This window comes from Tursiops truncatus, chromosome 5 (assembly GCF_011762595.2).
Source record: "Tursiops truncatus isolate mTurTru1 chromosome 5, mTurTru1.mat.Y, whole genome shotgun sequence".
Classification (NCBI taxonomy): domain Eukaryota; kingdom Metazoa; phylum Chordata; class Mammalia; order Artiodactyla; family Delphinidae; genus Tursiops; species Tursiops truncatus.
In genome coordinates this window covers 75743782-75759034 of record NC_047038.1, presented here as the reverse complement: position 1 = coordinate 75759034, position 15253 = coordinate 75743782, and positions in this window count along the sequence as shown.

The window sequence follows — 15253 nt, the reverse complement described above, 5'->3', positions numbered from 1 at the left end:
TCTTAACCACTGCACCACCAGGGGAGTCGAGATCTGTGACTCTTAAACTCTAGTTTGCATCAGAATCACCAGGAGGGCTTGTTAAAAAAACAGGTTGCTGGACCCCACCCCTAGAATTTCTGATTCTATAGGTCTAGGGTGGGCTCAAGAATTTGTGTTTCTAGTAAGTTCCTTGGAGATGCTGATGCTGCTGGTTAGGGAGCATACTCTGAGAATCACTGCTGTAGATAATATTCTGGACCTGGGAGTCCTTAGCTGAAATATTCTGGAGACCAGATTGAAACTTGAGATAGCAGCCCCTTTTATAAGATAGTATCTTAACAAAGTGCATTCCTGGCCAGGCAACCCTTCTAAGATTTTCCAAGTGTTTTTACATCTAATAATAACAGATCTAAGAAGACTCCTTCTTACATCCTCCCTCCAATCCTTTGTTTGACCCAAACCCTTGCAAAATCATATATAATGTATATTTTCATTACTGTTTCAGCTTCAAACTTGCAAATAGGAATGAAGAACACTTGATATTTTTCCAATGTCTGGTATTTGAAACTTGTTATCCAGGGCATCACGATTTTTTGGACTAAGAATATCAGTTTGAACTTAGAATAAATGGAATTTATAAACTTATGGAAACTGTGTCACAGTTTCTGACCCCCAAATCTAGATGTATCATCTGATGCATGGTTTAGTATATGTGCTGCCAAAGCGAGCACCTGATGTATAGATTAAATACATGCTTTGAAAATACAGCAGAATGTTTAAAATTAGAACTCTCCAAGAATATCCTGGACATATGATTGTCTTACATATGAGAGTTGTTCATTTATTAATTCCTTAGTACATACTTATTGAGTCCTATGCCAAGGATGGGGCTAGGTGCTGTGAATACAAAAGTAAATAAGGACTAGACAGGATTGTGTCATAGTTGAAGCAATTCTGGAGCCAGATTGCCTGAATTCAAGTCTGAAGTCTGTCACATACTAGCTTGGCAAGTTACATAACTACTTTGTGCCTCGGTTTCTTCACTTGTAATATGAGAATAAAAATTGCACCTACCTTATAAGAGAGATATGAGAATTAAAGGAGTTAACATTTGTAAAAAGCAGAGAATACTATCTGGCATATTATACATGTTTTATAAATATTGTCATATAAATACACCTGTCTGTGTCTTTAAGAAGCTCACAGTACTGAGGCATAAAGAGTGACATGTGAAGAAGCAAATACAATGCAATGTAATAAATGCTATAATGAAGGTATGAGTGAAGTCCTGGACTTTCTTTACTGCCACATGGACTATGGTAAACTCTCTGGACTCTGGACTGCATGTGCTTGTTATATTGCTTCCCTCTCTAGAACCACGCTGGAGAAAATTCAGCAAGTTTTTAATCTTCCTTTTTATAGCTGCTACTATGAAAACAACCACCATTATGCTAACATATAATTACCACAAGTAGTTTTCAAAAACCTTCCTATCAAATGTAAATGATAGTGAAACTCATTTAGGAGACCATCTGCTTGAACTTTATGTGAAAATAGGATTGGGCAACCGTTCTGCAGTCTCTGCAGTTGAAACTCTGGGTGGGACGCCAAATGAATTAGATGTGGCAATAACTTATAGAAGGAGGGTAGCCAAACTATCCTGGTTTGCAAGAGACTTTCCCAGTTTTAATACTAAAGGTCCTACTTCCCAGGAGTCTCCTCAGTCTCGGGCAAGAGTTTAAAATCACTACAACTGTTTTGATGGGAAATGGAAGCTTTAAAAAGAAAAGATAAAACTAATATAATGTTACAATAGGATACTACTCAGCCATAAAAAAGAATGAAATAATGCCATTCGCAGTAACATGGATGGACCTAGAGATTATCATACTAAGTGAAGTAAGTCAGACAGAGAAAGACGAATACCATATATCACTTACATGTGGAAACTAAAATACAATAAAAATAAACTTATTTATGAAACAGAGGCAGATTCACAGACATAGAAAATAAACTTACGGTTGCCAAAGGGGAATGGGGGTGGAGGAGAGATAAATTAGGAGTTTGGGACAAACATATACACACTACTATACATACAATAGATAAACAGCAAGGGCCTACTATAGAACACAGGGAACTATATTCAATATCCTGTAATAAACCATAATGGAAAAGAATATGAAAAAGAATATGTACGTATGTGTATATATCTGTATCTATATATATCACTTTGCTGTGCACACAACATTGTAAATCAACTATACTTCAAATAAAAACTAATATGATGTTATATGTCAATTATATCACAAGAAAAAAATAAATTAAAACCTGCATGTTGCAAAAGCACTATTTCAAGCTTCATACAAAAGAAAAAAAAAGTAAGAAAAAGAAAATACAACTGCTGGGTCCCTTGGATTGGGGATAACTGGAAAGTATAGTAGAAATCAATAGATATTTACTGACTATCCTTTGAGGGGAGACACACATGTTCCTGTCTTGATAAGATACAATCTGATTTGAGGAACAAGAAATGAACCAGTATAAAGTTAAATCAAAATACATTTACACGTCAGTTCAAGATAATAAGAGAAATGATGGTACAAAATGACTAATGACCCATAAGTTTTCCATTTTAGAATTGCTCTGGGAATGGAGTTCAGAGGAAGGGAAGAGCCCTCACTGGGAAACTGTCATAAAGTGGCCCAGCTTCACAATGGTTACAAGACCTGGTGGGACTTTGATATGCAGTGAGGAAAGGAGGAGCCGTTACAGGTGAATGGTACAGCACAGGCCAACCACAGGAGTGGGAGAAGCATAACGCAAATCCACGGGACAGGGAACGGCATACGTAGAGGAGGTGGAGGAGGGAAGGAGATGAGCGGGGAGATGAACTTAGTATTCACACGAAGCTCTGCAGTAGCACACATTCTCTTAAGCTTGGGTTGGAAGACCATTTGTCAAAAGACCACTCTCTTTGGGCTTCCCTGGTGGCGCAGTGGTTGAGAGTCCGCCTGCCGTTGCAGGGGATATGGGTTCATGCCCCTGTCCAGGAAGATCCCACATGCTGCGGAGCGGCTAGGCCCGTGAGCCATGGCCGCTGAGCCTGCGCGTCCGGAGCCTGTGCTCCGCAGCAGGAGAGGCCACAACAGTGAGAGGCCCGCGTACCGCAAAAAAAAAAACACTCTCTTACCCTTGAGTGAAGAAATACTACCTTTCCCTCTAAATCTTTCTATTTCTATTTTCTATAGAAAGATTTCAAGTGAAGAAATACTACCTCTCCCTCTAAATCTTTCCATTTCTATTTCCTATAGAAAGATTTCCAAAGTCTTTCTAGGTTTAAACCCTAAATAGAATGTATATAGTAGCTCCTTGTTTTGGTTATCTCATGTTGGGTGACAAACCACCCTAAAACCTGAGGGCTCCCTCCCAGCATGATGGTCTCAGGGTAATCAGCTCTCCTCCTTAGGAGCTGGCTTCCCCCAGAACACCGAGTGTCAGAGCAGAAGCTCCCAGGCTTTCTTTAGTTCTAGGCCCCAAACTGGCCCGGCATCACTTATGCCTCATTTTTGGGGGTCAAGCACGTCACAGGGCCATCGGGAGTCAAGGAGAGGGGTCTACACGGGGTGCGAATGTCAGGAGGCCTGGTCCATCTGGGGTTACCCACGTGGCAGCCTACTGCGCTCTTCCTGAGGCTTCTATTGCATGGCTCTTCTGTCAAATCTCTCTTTCACAACACAGATGTTTTACTTAACATTTAATTTTATGCACCTCTGCTTAGAGGAAGAAGGAAGCCAGCAATCTGCCCCCAGGGAGAAGAGAACCTAAACAGGAAGTCAGGTCTACTGAGTCTTAAAAGGGACAGCTGTGTAAAGACTGATCCAGGCCCTGAAGCTAGCTGGGTGGAAGCCCAAGCCCAGGACAGAGGATCTGGAAAGGGAATCTAGTGTTTGGATTTGAGACATGAGGGCTGGCCAGCAGCCCGTGTACTTCCGGCAGGAGCGCCATGGGGTTCTTGTTCACATCTGCAGGGAAGGGTACCGCAAGCAGAGAATTCGCCTTAGTCATCCCCAGGGCACTGGCTACCGTACTGTTGGACATTGGAGAGCCCCCCAGTGAAGTCGGACTCTGGCAAGATGGGGAAGATTTGAGCCTAGGAGAGCTGTCATGGATTCCTGGGTCAGCTGATGCCAGATGAATTTTATCCATGTGTCATCCTGCAGAGTTTTGTAGGATTATTGACAGTAACTCTTTGCATTGCTTTCCTTTATCTTCCTCCTCTCCCCTCCTCACCCCCACCCGCTAATCTCTTTTCTTCAAGACACCAGGTGCAGAGTTGAGGTGAATAGGCACCTTATCTCAGAACACATTCGCATCGACAGACTGTGCAGGGCCCTTCTCTTCTGTAATATTTGCTTTCCTCCATTCACACCAGCCACCCATTCCCATTGCCTGGGAGGGGGGTTTCCCTTCACATTTCATTTCCTTCCCACCTTCCTTAAGGTATGCCATCACTTGAAAAATATCCTCAGAGTGTTGTTGGTAAATGAAAATGTTTATAAAGTAAATCCAAATTTAAAGATAAATTTTTGATGAATACTCTGTATTCACCACATAAACCCAAGTGAAGGAGGAAATATTTCAAGGTGCTAAACTAAAAAAATAACAGGAAACACTCTCTCCAAGTTTACCTCAGTTGTGCTTCTGTCCCAGTTATTGAACAAGTGTTGTACCCCTTGCTGTACCTTAGAAACAAATGTACAGTCATTGATTGTAACTTAGGTGTCTTTGGGAACAGTGCTAAATTGCACCACTAGCTTTCCTGGGTCTCCAGCTTAACAGACAGCAGATCTTCTCAGACTTTTCAGCATTCATAATCATGTGAGCCAATTCATCATAAGAAATCCCCACAAATCTCTCTCTGTCTCTTTCTCTGACTCTATCTTTATCTCTGTCTATCCTATTTGTTCTGTCTCGGGAGAACCTTGGCTAATACAGTGGTCTTTGGGGGGAACTGCTGATATTTTCATTATCCTGATTCTAAGATGTCAATCCAAATTTCTCTTGATTTCTTTTCAATATTTTTTTCTGTCTAGATATTAGCGTGGATTTATTCTTACACACCCGTTCATTCTTGTACCTGCAATTATCTCTCGAGCACAGTGAAGGGACATTTCACCCCCGTTGTTTACCCCCCTGTGCAACCTGCAAGAAGAGTCCCTGGGGGCCTACTTACCCACTGCATTTCAAGCTCTAGTACTAAGGTCCTGCTAACCCTATACTGAAATGAACTAGTGATTGCATTGTTTTCCTGATGGAGAATCAACAAGCATTTCCTCGGCTCTTGGCAAGAGCTTACTTTACTATTTACCAACTCAGAGACTGAGAAATTGGCAGAGCCATTGGCAGGAAGGGTGAAGAGCAAAGAGGTGCTAAGTTTCCAGAGACACCTAAGTTACAATCAATGACTGTACAGTTGTTTCTAAGCAACAGCAGGGGTACATCACTTGTTCAATAACTGGGACAGAAGCACAGCTGAGATGAACTTGGAGAGAAACAGATCTTCACCCCATTTGAGAAGACCCAGTGAAACAGGAGGACAATGGGCTGCTCTGGCAGTCAATCTTAGGAAATTCTGAGACACACCTTCAGGTCCTGCTTGTCATAGCCATGCCACAGCCATAACTGTTTCTTTGCTTTGGAAAGTGAGAGCTACTTCCTGCAGCAATTAGATTTAATTCAGCAGTATCTTCTCATCAGAAAACCCAAGCTTCCAAGGTCCTTGTCTCCACACCATTCACTTGGCTCCAACAAGTCCATGTTTTCTCATTGCTCTTGGCAATTGGGTGTATATGTCTAATTTCTTCAAGCCAACATATACGTATTAGTCTCATAATTACATAGTTCTCTGCATCACAAGCTCAGGAAGCAATTTGGTGAGTTGGCACATGCCCTAGTGTTTACGTCTGTTTAGTCCAATTCAGCTCTCTTCGTGCTTAGAAAAGCACCAACTGATCCAAGACAGAAAACTGCTGCCGAGCAGGCCAGGATAATTCCCACACTGCCAATGACTACTGTCAGGAGGTGGCGGCAAGGGGAAAGCATCTCTGTCCTCTTGTCCCAGCCTTCCCAGATCCAGAACCAAATCCTATCCATGCACAGGTAGAGTAGGTCCAAGGCAGCACTGCAAAGTCCACCAAGAATCTGCACCCCACATTTCTCTATTCTTTTTTCTCTATTCATGGAGTCCCCTTCCCAATCTCCAGGTACCTGTTAACTCTCTTCTTCTCCACCTTATCACCTCTTTTTAAAAAATTCCTCGACTCTCTTGGTCACCCCAAATATTGATAGCAACTCAAAATATTTTTTCTCCCGAATGTGCCTCCATTTTAGTAAGGATCAAAATCTCTGGTTAAGGGAATGGAGTATTGACAATGGAATTCCAGGCATCACCTAGAACGAGCAGGTAAGAAGGCTTTGTAGGGAGCTGCTCAGGTCCCTAAAATCACACTATGGAGGCAAAGGTACAATCCACCTGCCTTAACCTTGGGTGGGCTCCCAGATGGCTCCTGGATGAGGGCTGGTCTCCAGAAAGACCACGCCATACTTAGAAGCTTGGAATTTTCAGCCCTGCCCCTCATTCTCTTGAGAAGGGAGAAGGGCTGAAAATGGAGTTAATGATCAATCATGTCTACATGATGAAGCCTCCATAAAAATCCCAATAGTATGGGGTTCGACAAGCTTCCAGGTTGGTGAACACATCTACACACTGGGAGGGTGACACACCCCAAATCCACAGGGACAGAAGCTCCTGAGCTTGGGACCCTCCCAGACCTCGTTCTATATATCACTCTTCATCTTGGTGTCCAGCTTTATCTTTTATCATACCCTTTAATAAACTAGTAAATATAAGTAAATATTTCCCTGAGTTCTATGAGCTGCTCTAGCAAATTAACTGAACATGAAGAGGGGGTCATGGGAACCCTTGTTTGTAGGCAAATCGGGCAGAAGTTGTGGGACCTACTACTTGTGATCGGCATCTAATGTAGGGTAGAAGCGGTCTTTTTTTTTTTTGGTTTTCTGGTGGTACATTTTTTTTAACTTTTTATTTTATATTGGAGTGTAGTTGATTAACAATGTTGTGCTAGTTTCAGGTGTACAGCAAAGTGAATCAGTTATACATATACATGCATCATTCTTTTTCAAATTCTTTTCCCATTTAGGTTGTTACCTAATATTGAGCAGAGTTCCCTGTTGTTGGTTATCCATTTTTTTAATTATTATTTTATTTATTTTATTTTATTTTTTAATTAAAAACATTTCTGGCCACACCGTGAGGCATGTGGGATCTTACTTCCTTGACTGGGGATAGAACCAATGCCCTCTGCACTGGAAGTGTGGAGTCTTAACCACTGGACCACCAGGGATGTCCCAGGTTATCCATTTTAAATATCGCAGTGTGTACATGTCAATCCCAAACTCCCTAACTAACACTCCCCACACAACCTTCTCTCCTGGTCACCATAAGTTTTTTTCTAAGTCTATAAGTCTGTTTCTGTTTTGTAAATGAGTTCATTTATATCATTTTTTTTTAAAGATTCCACATGTAAAAAAAAAAGATTCCACATGTAAGCAATATCATACGATATTTGTCCTTCTCTGTCTGAATTACTTCACTCAGTATGACAATCTCTGGGTCCATCCATGTTGCTGCAAATGGCATTATTTCATTCTTTTTTATGGCTGAGTAATATTCCATTGTACATATGTACCACATCTTCTTTATCCATTCCTCTGTCAATGGACATTTAGGTTGCTTCCATGTCTGGCTATTGTAAACAATACTGCAATGAACATTGGGGTACATGTATCCTTTCGGACCATGTTTTTCTCCAGATATATGGCCAGGAGTGGGATTGCAGGATTATATGGTAGTTCTATTTTTAGCTTTTTAAGGAACCTCCATACTGTTCTCCACAGTGGCTGTGTCAATTTACATTCCCAGGTTGGTAGCAGTCTTAATGGGACTGAGCACTTAACCTATGGGATCTGACACTATCTCCACCTAAATAGTGTTAGAATTGAGTTAAATCGTAGGACACCTAGCTCGTGTCAAAGAGGATTCCTTGGTGTGGTGGGGGAAAAACCAGCACATGTTTAGTAACGAGAAGTGAAGTGTTTTGTGGTGGTAAAGGAGACACATACGAGGGAAAGACTGAGTTTTTCCAATTCATTATATCAAAGCATGCTCCTGCCTCACAATCTATGTTATGAATGCTCTAACAGTATTGTGGCTGCTGCAGTTGTAGGAGGAAGGATAAAACCTGCCCTGGAGAGTCAGGGAAGGCTTTCACAGAGGAGGGAATGCTTGAACCAGGACATGAAGGGCTTGTGCACATTGCCAGCTGGACATCAGGGTAGGGCAGAGAGAAAAGGCCATGCAAAGGCAGGGAGGTCTAGCACATTTGGGGAGTTACAAAGAGTTTGATGTTCTTAGAGCATAAAATGCAGCATGAAAGGATTTATGAAAGTATGAAATTGGTGTAAGACAAGGAAGTTTAGATAGAGAGGGACCATGTTATATTGTCCTGGATGAGGATCCACTGAAGGTTAACAGAGAATTCATATCTAGAGCTGCTTTGGAGACACTATGGTGGATGGGGTGGGGGGGCAGGAAATGGGTCTGAAGTCAGGGAGACCAGTAAAGGAGGCTAGCGTTTCGTCCAAGCGAGAAGGGATGAAAACTTGAAAAAAAAAAAAAAAGGCAGCAACAATAGGAACAGACAGACAAAGGCAAACCTGAGAAAGATTTCAGGGACTAGTGGTCAGGACTTGATGGTTTGGATGTAGAGTCTGTGAAAGAAAAGGGAATCTTGGACAATTCCCAGTTTTCTGGTTTCAACATTTAGTAGATGGTGTGACATCCATTGAGATGGGGGGAAATGAAGAAGACCAGGTCTTCAGGGGAAGATGAGGATCTCAGCTTTGGATATGCTGAACTCCAGGAAACACTCAGTAGACAGCTGGACAGATAGGCTTGGAGGTTAGGAGAAGCTGGTATTGGAGATTAAAGTTGAAACCCATCTGCATTTGGTTGGTAGTTGAAGACATGGGAAAGAAAAATTTACCCAGGGAGAATGAATAACGTCAAAAGGAAAAAGGGCCAAGGAAGGACCAATAGCTGCAAGATGTAGGAGGCACATGATAGAAGAGAAACCTACAGAAGACTGAGAAGTGACTAGAGAGATAGGAAGAGAAACGAAGTGGGTGAGTGGTGACATGGAAACCAGGGAGGTGAAGAAGATACATTCCCACTAGGGAGGAGCTCACAACCCACTGAACCAGTTAGACCAAGAGGAAAACGCATCTCCATTTACATGGAAGGTTAGTCTGAGCCAAAAAGTTAGAAAATCTAGGGGCTTCATTCTGGTTTTTCCACTTTTGCACAACTCTTCTCCCAAGGCTTGACTTCTCTTTCTATAAAACAGGCAACTATGAGATTACTTATTATATATAATAATATAATTACATATAATATAATTAGCAGGATTCTTTTCTTACATGAATGAAGCTATGTTTACAGGATTCTTTGAAGTCATAGGGAAACGGGATTCTCATTTTCCTTTCTCATCATTTTTCCATCATCTGTAAAATTAATAGCTTTCAACATTTGTTACCTTCACTCTGGACTGAAAAACAAAACTAGATCTTAAATTTCTTGATGCCTAGAAACAGCCTCTGAGAAACATGTTTCAAACGACCACTATCATTCAGCCACCCATATCAAATGTGTTCAAATTATTTTTTATATATTGAAATAGACAACCAAATTTTCGCAAATACAATGTTAATGCCCACATTTTAAATCTGAGAAATCCATACTATCTTTTGAATAGTTTTTTTAGCCTGAAGATTCTAGAAATCACCTATTTTAAGAAAATGTTGCTACATGTTCAAAATGCTTTTCTTGCTACTAATAAAATATTTAATATTATCATTTGTTTGAGCTTACTCAATAATATATCAGGTCCACCTAAGAAAATTTGGACATTGTCCTAAGACATGGAGTTTAAAACTGTGTGCCCACCTTGTAAGGAAAATCCTGAGAAATACTCAGGAACCAGAGAGAGACACATGTGAGTATAGCTTCCCCCAACCCCATTTTCCACCCAAGTTTAATATGAGGTAAGTAGGTATTTATAAAGCACTTATTATCATAACACACTGGTCATTTATTTCTCTTTGTCGGCTTGCGTCATTTCTGTTTTTCAGAGTTGCACTTAGTTTTCAACTGCATTGTATTATTTATACGATAAATTGTGATTTTACAATGACATCATCACCTACATTTGTGACCACTTATTGATAGAAACTTCTATTAGGCCTCTCTGTGCAGAGATATCACTATCATTCTTTATGTCTGGAATAATTCAGGGCACTAGTAACCCTCACTAAATGGTGCTGAAGTTAGGCAAAAAAAATCCTACCAACTTAGAGATGGGTGGGTAGAATGAGCCTCACTTTGAGAGGTTTAAATGTTTGGTGACCAATTTAATAAAACAGAGGAAGTAATGTGTTTGAATACACTTTGTAAACTACAAATTGTTCTGTAATTGTTGCAGCAGTGATAGGGCAGAAGGGTATCTATCCTATAGTAAGTACTCACTGAATATTTGTTGAATCAATGGATGATTGAATGAATAGATATGAATTGTCTTCCTATAGACCTTGTGGGCCAGGAGTAGAAGGCCATTACAAAGACCAAGATAATGGACTTGGGGATGACAAGAGGGAGCTAACTGGCAGAAGGAGACTTGTCAGCAACATATGATATTATACCCATGATATTGCTTTTGGGTAACTGGGAATTGGCTATTTGAGTAAGTGGAGATAAAATAGTGTCCTCTTGCTCTATGTCGCAAGAACATATTTTAGGTAAGACGGCCACACAAAATAACCATTGACTCAGTAGTGATTCCCTTAGGCAGTGGTAAAAATGGAATTGCCTTATACTAACCGTGATGTCGTAAGGTCAGATTAGAATAAAATTTTAATTTTAATCTAGGTGTACAATATACTCCATTCTATTACATTTACCTTTCATTCCATCCCTATATCTCTAGCTTAATGTTTTTAAATTTCATGTTTTTTTTATACTTGTAAAACTTTTAATGCATGCTCTTTCATAAGTAGCTTTGTTTAATTTAACTAACTCACTTACTGTAATAGAGAAAGGCCATGACCTTTGGAGTTAAGCATGGAAGGAGGAAAGAGATCCTGTACCCTAATTTCAGGCTTAAACTGACCTGTGAAAGCTATGAGCTACACTGAGACTGCTAAGGGGATAAGAAAGTGATGGTACTTTGAGCTCAAATCTTACATACTCTTCCTAAAATATTTGAAATATCAAAAGGGAAACAATTAAAATTTTACAACTTTAAGCAGATAAGAGATGACAGTTAAAAAGTTCACCTTTGGGATGGACCTAGAGATTATCATACTAAGTGAAGTAAATCAGAAAGAGCAAGACAAATACCCTATGTTATCACTTACATGTGGAATCTAAAATATGACATAAATGAACTTATATATGAAACAGAAACAGACTCACAGACATAGAGAACAAGCTTGTGGTTGCCAAAAGAAAGGGGAGGTCGGGGAGGGATGGATTGGGAGTTTGGGACTAGCAGATGCAAACTATTATATATAGAATGGATAAACAACAAGGTCCTACTCTAGAGCACAGGGAACTATATTCAGTATCCTGTAATAAACCATAATGGAAAAGAATATGAAACAGAGTATATATGTGTATGTATAACTGAATCACTTTGCTGTACAGCAGAAGTTAACACAACATTGTAAATCAACTATTCTTCAGTACAATAAATTTTTTAAAAAGTTCGCCTTTGGAGTAAACTACCTTTTTTTTTTCCTGTGCATTTCTTGTATGACAACAGGTTAAGTCGCAATTATCTATAGTTGCATAACAATGCACTCCAGAACATAGTGATTTGGGGCCTCTCAACCAGCTGCAATGGTGGGAGAGTGGTAATGGCTGGAACCTTCAAGAAGGCATCATTCATATGTCTGCAGCCTTGGCAGAGATGACTGGAAGGCTGGGACCTCTATCTACATGCCCTCTCCCTCTACATGGTCTCTTCAGTAGGGTAGTCTGACTTATATGGTGATTCAGGGCTCCCAAAAGTTCAAACATAGAAGCTTCCTGGCCTTCTTTAGCCTTAGGCCTAGATCTGGCACAATGTCACTTCTGTCTCGTTCGATTGAATACGTGAGTCATGAGGCTAGCCAAGATTTCGTGTTAGAGAGGACTTCACAAGGATTTCATACCAGGAGGCATGGTTTTTTGGGGGGTATATTCAGAGACTGGCTACCATATCTTCTAGAATGGATGGATTTGATATGTGTGGCTCCAAGAAGTTAAAATGCCCTGAATGATAATGTGTAAGGTATAGATAATATATTATTTCTCATTTTTGGTAAAGGTATGCATATGTATTGCTGTGCAAACAGGAAATCAAGACACAAGACTCTGAAAACAGCTGGAGCGTTATTCTCTTGAATTAAAGGAGATTCTAAAAAATAAATTTGATTGGACTAGCTGTGCCTGACCTGGCACTAGACTGTGATCCTATAAAGTACTGAATTAGCTGGACCTCTTGAGAAACTGCTTGCCCAGTTGGGGCAAGGTTAGCCCTGTTGGTTGGGAAGGGGACATTTCTACTGTCAATCATTCTGGGAAAATGTAGGTCCTAGAACATGAGGTAAGGCTTCTGGAAGAAGGCTTTACACAGGTGTGAGTGGGCAATTCCATCCTCTACTTGGACCTGAACTCTTGGAAGAGAAAATGTACCCAGTGGCTCACCCATGGGTCTTCTCAGGAGAAAAATGATGTTTAGTAGCCTCAGTATGTGACTGCAGGCTGGGGTTTAAGTAAAGCTATGCTCCACGAGGGACTCCTGTGAAGCATTCAAGGACTGTGAAGATTCTAGGCCTGTGTTATAATTCCCTCATGTTAGACACCAGCTTCTAGAAAAATCTTTTTTAAACATTACAGCCTGGTTTCCACTGGTGCTCTGTAAAAATGAGGGAGAGGTCTGTGCCTGGTTGGGATGAAGCGGTAGAAGGGAAAGCAGCAGCAACCAGAGGGAGGGCGTTTTAGGAACTTCCAGGGGAAGAATTTGGCAGAAGAGATGGTGGCCCAAGATGGCTCAGAGGTGATTAGTCACTGCTGAGGAGGAAAGGGACAACCAAGATGAATTTCAGAAGTAAGCATTTTCCAGGAATTTCAGTGATACTTGGTGTGGAAAACACAATCAAAAAACACTAGATTTCCTAAAGGCAAGTGAAATGAGGGCTTAAGCTAATGATACCTGGCAATGAGAGGAAAATGTGGCAGTTTTGTGGTCTCTGGTGGGAAAGGCCTCGGCCTACGCATTTAGAGTCTATTTAAGACATACGTGTGTGTCTGTCTTTCTATCTATCTATCTAGTGTACATGCATGTTTGTGTGTGTGTGTGTGTGTATGTGTGTGTTAAAGGATTTAAGAATTCCTCTATTTTCCCATAGCAATCATTCCTTGGCATGATTCTTTCAAACTAAATTCCCCATTCAACAATTTGAAACACCCCAACGTTCATTGCAGCACTGTTTACAATAGCCAGGTCATGGAAGCAACCCAAATGCCCACAAATGGATAAGGAAGATGTGGTACGTATATACCGTATATACAATGGAATATTACTCAGCCATGAAAAGGAACGAAATTGGGTCATTTGTAGAGACATGGATGGACCTAGAGACTGTCATACAGAGTGAAGTAAGTCAGAAAGAGAAAAACAAATATCGTATGTTAACGCATATACATGGAATCTAGAAAAATGGTACAGATGAACCGGTTTGCAAGGCAGAAATAGACACAGATGTAGAGAACAAATTTATGGACACCAAGGGGGGAAAGCAGGGGTGCAGGGTGGTGGTGGTGGGATGAATTGGGAGATTGGGATTGACACATATGCACTAATATGTATAAAGTAGATTAACTAATAAGAACCTGCTGTATAAAAAATACATAAATAAAATAAATTTTAAAAAATTAATAAAATTTAAAAAAAGAAAAAAAAATTGACAGTCAAGAGAAACTTTGACACAATCTATTGATACTTAGTTCCTACCTTACATCTCCATGAACACATCATATCTGTTGAAAGTTGTAGTCAGAGTTAGCCCTACAGCTGTACCAAAAACTATAACAGACCATCTTGGATTTCTGGAGGTGAGCTCATCTAGCCCCAAATTTCCCCTCCAATTATGCTCTGGTCATAAGAGAAACCTACCCTGTTTCCATTTGCTATCATCATCCTTTTTGTGCTCTACTAGTGATGTATGTAGAAGAACAGGTGAGCTTTGTTACTGGGCTTGCGCTGACATCTGAGCTCTGCCAGTTCATTTTATCCCATCATCTCACTGTGTCCTTCCTGACCCTTGGCATTGTTTGCTTTGTGTGCTGGTCTCACACAGGCAATTGCTTCATTAAATTTTAAAAATTCCTGATGAAAAATTTGATCACATCTATTATCTGCTTCATAGCAACATACCAGGTTGTATTCTTTGTCTACTATGTGGTTTCCTACCCGTTTCCACTTTTTTTTTTATAGTATTTTTGTGTAGCTTCCTGTACTGGTTTCTTTTATATTATTCATCCTTGCAGGATATGAGTTTTTCCTTGATGAGCTGTTTTCAGAAGGTTTGTGTAGGAGAAGGGTCAGGCTAGCTGCAACTTTTCTTTATTTGGGGTTTTAAGTGAGTTTGTTTAGCTTTTGCATCTCCTAAGCAATGAAGATGAGCAGCTGTGAAGTTTTTACAACACAAAGACTCTTCTGTGCTGCCACAAAGACAGGGTTTCTCCCAAATGTGGCTAATCTCCGGTTCCTAGGAAGGTTTATCTTTGTCTTTTGATATGAAACAGGGTACAGGGAAATTCTTGATACCAGCAGACACATATTTACCCAAATATAGCAAACAAGAGAGTTAGGTTTTGCCCCTTGATTTGGAGAAGTGCATCCAGCTCTTTCTGAGATAAACAGCCCCCGTGTCCCCTTGCTGTAGGTTTTTTCTCTTCTTGTTCCCACATGTCCCCTTGGTTTCTACTGGTTTTGGCAGCCCTTCCAAATAAATGGGGACCTGGGGTTTTAACTATCTCCTACGTTCTAAGAAAAAGAATTTTGTATCTTTGTTTCTCTATCTCTTTGTT